The 12,090-nt window shown below is 37.6% G+C and overlaps 1 pseudogene; it reads right to left on the bottom strand.

Annotated features, from left to right (window-relative positions):
- Positions 1 to 2,005: 2,005 nt before the first annotated feature.
- LOC118014501 lies at positions 2,006 to 2,258 on the bottom strand (annotated as a pseudogene).
- Between the last annotated feature and the right edge of the window lie 9,832 nt (positions 2,259 to 12,090).

Raw genomic sequence — 12,090 nt, 5'->3', positions numbered from 1 at the left:
CACAGTTTAGCTATTGTGGACATTGCTGCTATGAACATTAGGGTGCGGGTGCCCCTTCATTTCACTACATCTGTATCTTTGGGGTGAATATGCAGTAGTGCAATTGCTGGGTCGTAGGGTAGCTCTATTTTTTAACTTCTTGAGGAACTTCCACACTGTTTTCCAAAGTGACTGTACCAACTTGCATTCCCACCAACAGTGTAGGAGGGTTCCCCTTTCTCTGCACCCTTGCCATCATTTGTTGTTTCTTGTCTTGTTAATTTTTGCCATTCTACCTGGTGTAAAGTGGTATCTCAATGTGGTTTTGATTTGCACTTCCCTGATACCAAGTGATGTGGAGCATTTTTTCATGTCTCTTTTGGCCATTGGATGTCTTCTTTGGAGAAATGTCTGTTCATGTCTTCTGCCCATTTCTTGACTGTATTATTTGGTTTTTGGGTGTTGAGTTTGAGAAGTTCTTTTTAGATCTTGGATACCAGCCCTTGATCTGTTGTGACACTTGCAAATATCTTCTCCCATTCTGTAGGTTGCCTTTTAGTTTGTTGACTGTATCATTTTCCATGCAGAAGTTTTTTATCTTGATGAAGTTCCAATAGTTCATTTTTGCTTTAGTTTCCTGTGCCTTCAGAGATGTGTCTTGCAAGAAGTTGCTGCAGCTGAGGTCGGAGGGGTTGCTGCCTGTGTTCTCCTCTGGGATTTTAATGGAATCCTGTCTCCCATTTAGATCTTTCATCCATTTTGAGTTTATCTTTGTGTATGGTGTAAGAGAATGGTCTAGTTTCATTCTTCTGCATGTGGCTGTCCAATTTTCCGAGCACCATTTATTGAAGAGACAGTCTTTTTTCCATTGGATATTCTTTCCTGCTTTGTTGAAGATTAGTTGGCCATAGAGTTGAGGGTCAATTTCTGTACTCTCTATTCTGTTCCATTGATCTATGTGTATCTTTTTGTGCCAGGACCATGTTGTCTTGATGATCACAGCTTTGTAATATAGCTTGAAGTCAGGCATTGTGATGCCCCAAGTTTGGTGGGAAAGTATGTTTAGAGTTACAGAAAACTAACTTTACCCTTGGAATTAAGCCGTATATACTGAAGACTGCCTTGTAATAATTACCTACTATAAAGTCCAACCTGATTCAAGTTAGTGGCATGACCTTCCCTGAGATAAAGTAGCATCTAGGTAGAAATTGACATCCAGAATAAGTGAGCAAAAAGATAAAGCTGTGGCTCTTCTCTCATTTTTTTTTTTTTTGTACTTTGGGTTAAAACATCTTCCCAGAATAGTCAGGGTTTTTTATTTAGGAATGCAAAGAACCTGGACTCTGCTTTTAGGAGTATAATTCAGAAACAATAAGCAGAACTAAGCAAGTTGCCTTCTAATCTTCCAGTTGCCATATTGTTGAAATGTGGTAATTAGAAGAAAAAGAAAGAGTTTGCATTGAAATAAATATAATACTTTTATTTCAATCAACATTATTAAAAACTTTAAAAGTAAAAGAAAAGTTGAATTCAAGTCAATTTGTAAGAATAATGAAAAAAATCTGTGGCGCTATTGTCTAAAATTAACAGAATTTGGGAGATAAATAACTATATAAAGATACAGATAAGTTCCGTTAGGAGACACCAGACCATTTTCTGCTCCAGATTCCTTTTTAACAAACTTCAGATGGGAGTTAGATCAGATGATCTTTGAGGACCCTCTTTGCCCTGAGATTTTAGTAGGGAAGTTGTCCATCCTTAAAACCATATCCTCACTGTCAGCTCTGTGTAAACACATCAATCACATGCACTTACACTTTCATACTTTAGTAAGTATTAAGAACAATTTACATTGTTTAATGCTTTTTTTCCCATAACCTAAATGTTATTGAAAAACTGACACAAAATATAGGAGATCATTGTTGTATACCTTACAAAATAACATTATCTTGGTAGATTAACTGGAATTATTGAACTGATAAGGCTTTCTGCCATATAACACAAATTTAGGAGGTTGTGTGGATCATTAGTGTTGCTTTCTTCTAAATGAAAATCCTTCTGTGAGTCTGGCCTTTCCTCCTGTTGGCTGGCACAACATTGTTGAACAGCCTACACAAAGAATCACTATTTGATCATGGCTGAAAACTGGTAATTTTGTAGCAACCTGGACATTTGATATCTACAAAATAGGAATTGGGGCTTTGAGCTTGCCTTTCTTTTTATGTTTTTTTCTTTTCCTCTTCCAAGGACAGGTGTAGTAAATCTTTAGCCAAAGGCATGTCGATCCTTTCACAAGCCCAACCAGTCCCTAACTGCTTTTTAATTTACCAAAAGCTTTTACATGTCACCTTTTTAAACCATAGCAATGATACAGGGGGAAGGGGATAACATCATCCCTGTTTTACAAATGAAGAAACAAATTCAGAGACAGGCTTATTCATTCCCTTTTAAAATCTAATTAAACAATTTACAAGAACTACCTGAGGAACCATATCCTTCATGCAGAAAACATGGACTGATTTAGACAAAACTTGAATCAGAACACTTTTCTCTGAATTCCTATTGCACTTAAAGTATGTTATATGAATTTTACTACTAAACTGTTTTTTTACCTTGCCCTCTGTGTTGTATAAGTAAATACATAGATTTTAACAATCAAAATCCAAAAAATGAGTTTGAATACTGACTTTGCCACGTCCCAGCTATGTGACTTTGGGCAAGATGCCTAAGTTCTCTGACCCTGAGTTCCCTTATCTGTGAAATGAGAATAACATTCCCTGCCTCACAAGATAGTTTTCCTTGTCAAATAAGATAGTAGATGTAAGTTACCTCTCCATGTTCCCCATCAGGCTGTAATCCCCAGGAGGGCATTGCCTATGTCTTTAACTTCTGTTGCTTCTTCAATAGAGTTGTATTCATAGTAAATATCTGATACCTACTTTTCCATGGAGTGGAAAGTGTTGGAATGCATGTTTTTGTGACAGTAGGCTTCTTCTTAATGCTCATTGTCCAGAGCCTTTGATTCTAATATACCTAAATCTCTTTTGCAGGATCTGATTAAAACTTAACATGCAAATAAGCAAATTAATGACTTCCACATTCACAAACCATTTATTTATAAGAGAAATTGAGGGTTTTTTTTAATTTTAACTCATAAACTCCCCATTTTCTGAAATCATTATTAATAATGCTTTTAGACACAAACTCTCCATTGGTGGCTTTTGTTGTTGCTATGAAACCTATAACAAGCAGCCAATCCATTCATTAATAGAGATAAATCACTTTAAGATCCTTAAAGTCTGCAATTATATTTATTGGGGAGATAGTGGAAGAAACATAGGAAAAGAAAAGGAGGGAGTACAGAAGTTGCTGCAAAAGTCTATACGAACATATTAAATGTGATACATAATCCCTAGATAAATAGATATCTTCTTATATACCATCATATTTTTCTTGATATTTGTTGCATTTACGAGGGTGATAGGCCTAAATATTAAGCTTCTGTAGTTAGTTTCTTCCAATGATCTTAAAGTGTGTTACAAATACTATTTCCTTAATCCTTCGTAATCCAAGAGCATTTATACTTGAGAGAGGAGCAAGATGGAGGAGGAGTAGGAGACCTAAATTTTGTCTGGTACCAGGAATTCAGCTAGATAGGTATCAAACCATTCTGAACACCTACAAACTCAACAGATCAAAGAAAAGAATAGCAGCAACTCTCTGAACAAAAAAGTGACCACTTTCTGGAAGGTAAGACGTGTGGAGAAGTGAATCCAAGGCGATATTTGGGAAGATAGACTGCGGAGGGGAGGGTGCTGGCTACCGGCAAGTGATAGAGCAGAAGAGCACAAAATTGGAACTTTTAGAAGTCTGCTCTGTTGAGGGATGTCGCTCCAGTGGCTAAGCAGGGGGTTGGAACACTCGCTGGGACAGTGTGGTCTCAGGACCCTCGGGGTCACAGAAAGACTGGGGGTGCCTGAGTGTGGCAGAGCTCCCAGGTATCAAAACAGGGAAGCCAGCTGCAGAGATGGAGCCAAGGAGTGGGCTCTCAGCTCTGGGTTGTCATAAACCATGATTCACGGAACAGTCAGGCCACTACTCTTGAAGCAGGGACCCAACAAGCAGCAGATCCAGGGGAACTCCCCTTCCTCCCCTGGGAGGAGCAGTGCCAGAGTGCACTGCAGGAATCTGCTGGGTTTGGAGACTCCAAACAGGGTTGTGTGCCAAAGATAGAAATGCTCAGTCACAGGCTGGGTAAGCACAGAGTGCGGCCAGAGACTGGAGAGACAGGGGTGATTGACTGACTGCTTTTCTCTGGGGGCTCACTGAGGAGTGGGGCCCCAAGTTCTCGGCTCCTCAGGGGCAGAGATTGGGAGACTGCCATTTTCTTTCTCTCCCTCCAAACCTGTACAGAAAGCTTTCAGGGATCAAAAGCTACCACAAGCAAACCCGAGCAGATTAATTACCCCAGCTTCTGACATGGGCTGTGCAATTCAACCTTCGGCAAAGGCATTTGACAATCACAGCAACAGGCCCCTCCCCCAGAAGATCAGCAAGAACAGCCAGTCAAGACGAAGTTTACCAATCAATGAGAATGGCAGAACTCCAGCACTAGGGTAATACAGCACATAGAATTCATGGCTTTTTCCCCATGATTCTTTAGTCTTTCAAAGTTAATTTTTTTAAATTTTCTTTATTTTTTCTACTTTTTTGAATTTTTCTTGTTCCCTTTTTCAACCAACATCTTATCAATCCTTTCTTTTAAAATCTTTTTTATTTTTCATTTTTAGAGTCATATTCTATCCCTTCATTGTAGTTAACCTTATTTTTTATGTATATATAAGTTGTTCTCTCTTTAAAATTTTGGGATACAGTTTCTTCTAACAGACCAAAATACACCCTAAATCTCTAGTGTATGGCTTTGTTCTACTCTCCTGCCTGATCACATTCTCTCCCTTTCCTTTTTGTTTTTTTAATTTCTCTTCTTTCTTTTTTCAGCAACTTCTTATCAGTTCCTTTTTTATATATATATATATTTTTATTCTTATATTAATGCCCATACATTACATCATTAGTTCTAGATGAAGTGTTCCATGATTCATTGTTTGTGCATAACACCCAGTGCTCCATGCAGAATGTGCCCTCCTCAATACCCACCACCAGGCTAACCCATCCTCCCACCCCCCTCCCCTCTAGAACCCTCAGTTTGTTTTTCAGAGTCCATCGTCTCTCATGGTTCGTCTACCCCTCCAATTTCCCCCACTTCATTCTTCCCCTCCCGCTACCTTCTTCTTCTTCTTTTTTTTTTCTTAACATATATTGCATTATTTGTTTCAGAGGTACAGATCTGAGATTCATCAGTCTTGCACAATTCACGGCGCTTACCAGAGCACATACCCTCCCCAGTGTCTATCACCCAGTCACCCCATCCCTCCCACCCCACCCCCCAATTCTCTTTAAAAAATCTTTTATACTTTTCATCTTTACATATTCCATCCCTTTATCATATTTACCCTTATTTTTGTACATATATAAGTTTTTCTTTCTTTAAAATTTTGCAAGGCAGTTTCTTGTAATGGACCAAAATACACCCAAAATCTAGTGTGTGATATTGGTCTATTCACCAGCCTGATCATATTTGATCATATTCTTTTCTTTTTCTTTCTTTCCCTTACTTTTCTCCCTGGTTTCAGGTCTCTTCTGATTTGTTTAGTGTATATTTTTCTGGGGTCATTGTTACCTTGTTAGCATTTTGTTCTCTGATTCATCTATTCTCCTCTGGAGAAAATGACAAGATGGAAAAACTCACTTCAAAAAAAAAGAACAAGAGGCAGTACCAACTGCCAGGGACCTAATCAATATGGACATTAGTAAGATGTCGGAACTAGAGTTCAGAATGACGATTATAAAGATACTAGTTGGGATTGAAAAAAGCAGAGAAGATACTAGAGAATCTCTTTGTGGAGAAATAAAAGAACTAAAATCTAACCAAGTCAAAATCAAAAAGGCTATTAATGAGGTGCAATAAAAAATGGAGACTAACTGCTAGGATGAATGAGGCAGAAGAGAGAATTAGTGATATAGAAGACCAAATGATGGAGAATAAAGAAGCAGCTGAGAAAAAAGGAGAGATAAACAACTACTGGATCACGAGGGCAGAATTCAAGAGATAAGCGATACCATAAGACAAAACAATATTAGAATAATTGGGATCCCAGAAGAAGAAGAAAGAGAGGAGAGCAGAAGGTATGTTACATCAAATTATAGCAGAGAACTTCCCTAATTTGGGGAAGGAAACAGGCATCAAAATCCAGGAGGCACAGAGAAACCCCCCTCAAAATCAATAAAAATAGGTCAACACCCTGACATCTCATAGTAAAACTTACAAGTCTCAGAGACAAAGAGAAAATCCTGAAAGCAGCTCGGGACAAGAGGTCAGTAACATACAATGGTAGAAACATTAGATTGGCTGCAGAGTTATCCACAGAGACCTGGCAGGCCAGAAAGGACTTGCATGGTATATTCAGAGCAATAAATAAGAAAAATATACAGCCAAGAATACAATATCCAGCTAGGCTTTCATTGAAAATAGAAGGAGAGATAAAAAGCTTCCAGGACAAACAAAAATTAAAAGAATTTGCAAACACCAAAACAGCCTTACAAGAAATAATCAAAGGGGTCCTCTAAGCAAAGAGTGAGCCTAAAAGTGTCATAGACCAGAGAGGAATAGAGACAATATACCATAAGAGTCACCTTACAGGCAATCCAATGGCACTAAATTCATATCTTTCACTAGTTACCCTGAATGTAAATGGGCTAAATGCCCCAATAAAAAGACACAGGGTATCAGATTGGATAAAAAAACAAGAACCATCGATATGCTGCCTGCAAGAGACTCATTTTAGACCCAAAGACACCTCCAGATTTAGAGAGGGGGAGTGGAAAAGCATTTACCATGTTAATGGACATCAAAAGAAAGCTGAGATGGCAATCCTTATATCAGAAAAATTAATTTTAAACCAAAGACTATAATAAGAGATGAGGAAGGACACTATATCGTACTTAAAGGGTCTATCCAACAAGAAGATCTAACAATTGTAAATATCTATGCCCCTAACTTGGGAGCAGCCAATTATATAAGGCAATTAATAACAAAAGCAAAGAAATACATCAACCACAAGACAATATTAGTGGGGGACTTTAAGACCCCCTTCCTGAAATGGACAGATCATCTAAGCAAAAGATCAACAAGGAAATAAAGGCTTTAAATGACACACTGGACCAGATGGACTTCACAGATATATTCAGAACATTCCATCCCAAAGCAACGGAATACACATTTTTCTCTAGTGCCCATGGAACATTCTCCACAATAGATCACATCCTAGTTCACAAATCAGGTCTCAACTGGTACCAAATAATTGGGATCATTCCCTGAATATTTTAGGACCACAATGCTTTGAAACTAGAACTCAATCACAACAGGAAAGTCGGAAAGAACTCAAATATATGGAGGTTAAAGAGCATCCTACTAAAGAATGAATGGGTCAATGAGATAACTAAAGAAGAATTAAAAAAAAATCATGAAAACAAATGAAAATGAAAACACAACCATTCAAAATCTTTGGGATGCAGCAAAGGCAGTCCTAAGAGGAAAGTATATAGCAATACAAACCTTTCTCAAGAAACAAGAAAGGTCTCAAATACACAACCTAACCCTACACGTAAAGGAGCTGGAGAAAGAACAGCAAATAAAACCTAAACCTAGCAGGAGAAGAGAAATAATAAAGAGCAGAGCAGAAATCAATGAAATAGAAACCAAAAGAACAGTAGAACAGATCAACAAAACTAGGAGCTCATTCTTTGAAAGAATTAATAAGATTGAAAAACCCCTAGCCAGACTTATTAAAAAAAAAAAAAGAAAAATGACCCAAAACAACAAAATCATGAATGAAAGAGGAGAGATCACAACCAACACCAAAGAAATACAAACATTTATAAGAACATATTATGAGCAACTATATGCCAGCAAATTAGACAATCTGGAAGAAATGGATGCATTCCTAGAGATGTATCAACTACCAAAACTGAACCAGGAAGAAATAGAAAACCTGAACAGACCTATAACCACTAAGGAAATTGAAGCAGTAATCAAAAATCTCCCAACAAACAAGAGCCCAGGGCCAGATGGCTTCCCAGGGGAAGTCTACCAAACATTTAAAGAAGAATTAATACCTTTTCACCTGAAATTGTTCCAAAAAATAAAAATGGATGGAAAACTTCCAAACTCATTTTATGAGGCCAGCATTACCTTGATCCCCAAACCAGACAAAGACCCCATCAAAAAGGAGAATTACAGACCAATATCTCTGATGAACATGGATGCAAAAATTCTCACCAAAATATTATCCAGTAGGATTCAACAGTACATTAAAAGGATAATTCACTATGACTAAGTGGGATTTATTCCTGGGCTGCAAGGTTGGTTCAACATCTGCAAATCAATCAATGTGATACAGTACATTAATAAAAGAAAGAGCAACAACCACACTATCCTCTCAATAGATGCAGAAAAAGCATTTGACAAAGTACTCCATCCTTTCTTGATTAAAACTCTTCACAGTGTAGGGATAGAGGGTACATACCTCAATACCATAAAAACCATCTATGGAAAACCCACAGTGAATATCATTCTCAATGGGGAAAAACTAAGAGCTTTTCCCCTAATGGCAGGGATGTCCACTATCACCACTGCTATTCAACATAGTACTAGAAGTCCTAGCCACAGCAATCAGACAACAAAAAGAAATAAAAGGCATCTGAATTGGCAAAGAAGAAGTTAAACTCTCACTCTTTGCAGATGATATGATACTTTATGTGGAAAACCCAAAAGACTCCATCCCAAAACTGCTAGAACTCATACAGGAATTCAGTAAAGTGGCAGGATATAAAATCAATGCACAGAAATCAGTTGCATTTCTATATACCAACAACAAGACAGAAGAAAGAGAAATTAAGGAGTCGATCCCATTTACAATTGCACCCCAAACCATAAGATACCTAGGAATAAATCTAACCAAACAGGCAAAATCTGTACTCAGAAAACTATAGAATACTCATGAAAGAGATTAAGGAAGACACAAAGAAATGGAAGAAATTTCCATGCTCATGGATTTGAAGAACACCTGTGAAGATGTCAATCCTACCTAGAGCAATCTATACATTTAATTCAATCCCTATCAAAATACCATCAAGTTTTTTCAAAGAAATGGAACAAATGATCCTAAAATTTGTATGGAACCAGAAAGGACCCCAAATAGCCAGAGTAGTGTTGAAAAAAGCAAAGCAAATCTGGTGGAGTCTCAATTCTGGACTTCAAGCTCTATTACAAAGCTCTAATCATCAAGAGAGTATGATACTGGAACAAAAACAGACACCTAGATCAATGGAACAGAATAGAGAGCCCAGAAATGGACCCTCAATCTATGGTCAACTAATCTTCGACAAAGCAGGAAAGAATGTCCAATGGAAAAAAGACAGTCTCTTCAACAAATGGTGTTGGGAAAATTGGACAGTCAAATGCAGAAGAATGAAACTGGACCATTTCCTTATACCACACACAAAAATAGACTCAAATGGATGAAAGACAGGAATCCATCAACGTCCTAGAGGAGAACAAAGGCAGCAACCTCTTCGACTTCAGCCGCAGCAACTTCTTCCTAGGAACATCGCCAAAGGCAAGGGAAGCAAGGGCAAAAATGAACTATTGGGACTTCATTAAGATAAAAAGCTTTTGGACAGTAAAGGAAACGGTCAACAAAACCAAAAGACAACCAACAGAATGAGAGAAGATATTTGCAAATGACATATCAGATAAAGGGCTAGTATCCAAAATACATAAAGAACTTATCAAACTCAACTCCCAAAGAACACAGAATCCAATCAAGAAATGGGCAGAAGACATGAACAGACATTTCTGCTAAGAAGACATCCAAATGACCAACAGACACATGAAAAACTGCTCCACATCACTGGGCATCAGGGAAATCCAAATCAAATCCTCAATGAGATACCACCTCACACCTGTCAGAATGGCTAAAATGAACACATCAGGAAACAATAGATGTTAGTGAGGATGCAGAGAAAGGGGAGCCCTCCTACACTGTTGGTGGGAATGCAAGCTGGTGCAGCCACTCTGGAAAACAGTATGGAGGTTCCACAAAAAAGTTGAAAATAGAGCTAACCTACAACCCAGCAATTGCACTCCTGTGTATTTACCCCAAAGATACAAATGTAATGATCTGAAGGGGCATGTGCACCCCAATGTTTATAGCACTAATGTCCACAATAGCCAAACTATGAAAGAGCCAAGATATCCATCAACAGATGAATGGATAAAGAAGATGTGGTATATATATACAATGGAATATTATGCAGCCATCAAAAAACAATATCTTTCCATTTGCAATGACGTGGATGGAACTAGAGGATATTATGCTAAATGAAATAAGTCAGAGAAAGACAAGTATCATATGATCTCACCGATATGAGGAATTCTTAATCTCAGGAAACAAACTGAGTGTTGCTGGAGTGGTGGGGGTGGGAGGGAGGGGTGGCTGTGTGATGGACATTGTGGAGGACATATGATATGGTGATCACTGTGAATTTTGTAAGACTGATGAATCACAGACCTGTACCTCTGAAACAAATAATACATTATATGTTAAAAAATAAAAGAAGATAGTAGGAAGGGAAAAATGAAGGGGGGAAATCGAAGGGGGAGACAAACCATGAAAGACTATGGACTCTGAGAAAGAAACTGAGGGTTTTAGAGGGGAGGGGTTGGGGGGATAGGTTAGCCCAGTGATGGGTATTAAGGAGGGCACGTATTGCATGGAGCATTGGGTGTTATACACAAACAATGAATCATGGAACACTACATCAAAAAATAATGATGTGTGGTGACTAACATAACATAATAAAATAAAATTTAAAAAAAGAAGCATTTATACTCTATTTGTGCGATTCCTTGAATATGGTTAGCAGTGTCAGTCTCAAATGTGAATAAATTTTATGAATTTTTATTTACATTATAGTTAGTTAACATACAGTGTAATTTTAGTTGCAGGTGTACAATGTAGTAATTGAAACATACATATAACACCAGATGCTCATTATAACAAATGCACTCCTTAATCACCATCACCTATTTAACCCATCCTTTCACCCACCTCCCCCAATAATCAACAGTTTGTTCTCTACAGTTAAGAGTCTACTTCTTAGTTGGCTTCTCACCCTTTTTTGACTGCTCCTTTATTTTGTTTCTTAAATTCCAAATATAATTTAAATCATATGGTATTTGTTTTTCTCTCACTAATTTCCTTCATACCAACTATTCTTTGTACATTCATCAGTCAATGCACACTTGGGTAGTTACCATAGTTTCAGTATTGTAGATAAAGCTGCTATAAACATTGGGGTGCATGTATCCCTTTGAATTAGTATTTTTGTTTACTTTGGATAAAACCTAGTACTGCAATCGCTGGATCATAGGGTAGTTCTATTTTTAACTTTTGAGAAACCTCCATACTGTTTTCCAGAGTGGCTGCACCAGTTTGCACTCCCACCAACAGTGTAAGAGGGTTTCCCTTTCTCTCCATCCTCGATAACACCTATTGTTTCTTGTGTTGTTAATTTTAGCCATTCTTACTGGTGTGAGGTGATAGATATCTCATTGTAGTTTTGATTTGCATTTCCCTGATGATGAGTGATGAGCATCTTTTCATGTGTCTAATGGTCATCTGGATGTCTTTTTTTTTTATGTTCAGTTAGCTGACATATAGTACATCATAAGTTTTTGTTGCAGTGTTCTGGTTGTCTTCTTTGGAAAAATGTCTTTCCATTTCTTCCGCCCAGTTATTAATTGGCTTATTCATTTTGGGGTGTTGGGTTTTATAAGTTCTTTCTATATTTTGGATCATAACCCTTTATCAGATATGCCTTTTACAAATATCTTCCCTCATTTCATAGGTTGCCTTTTACTTTTGTGGATTTTTTTCTTTTGTTGTGCAGAAGCTTTTTATTTTGATAAAGTACAAATAGTTTATTTCT

This window comes from Mirounga leonina, unplaced genomic scaffold, assembly GCF_011800145.1.
Source record: "Mirounga leonina isolate KUSES-001 unplaced genomic scaffold, KU_Mleo_1.0 Mir_101283, whole genome shotgun sequence".
Taxonomy (NCBI): Eukaryota; Metazoa; Chordata; class Mammalia; order Carnivora; family Phocidae; genus Mirounga; species Mirounga leonina.
This window is presented reverse-complemented; position numbering and strand designations above follow the sequence as displayed.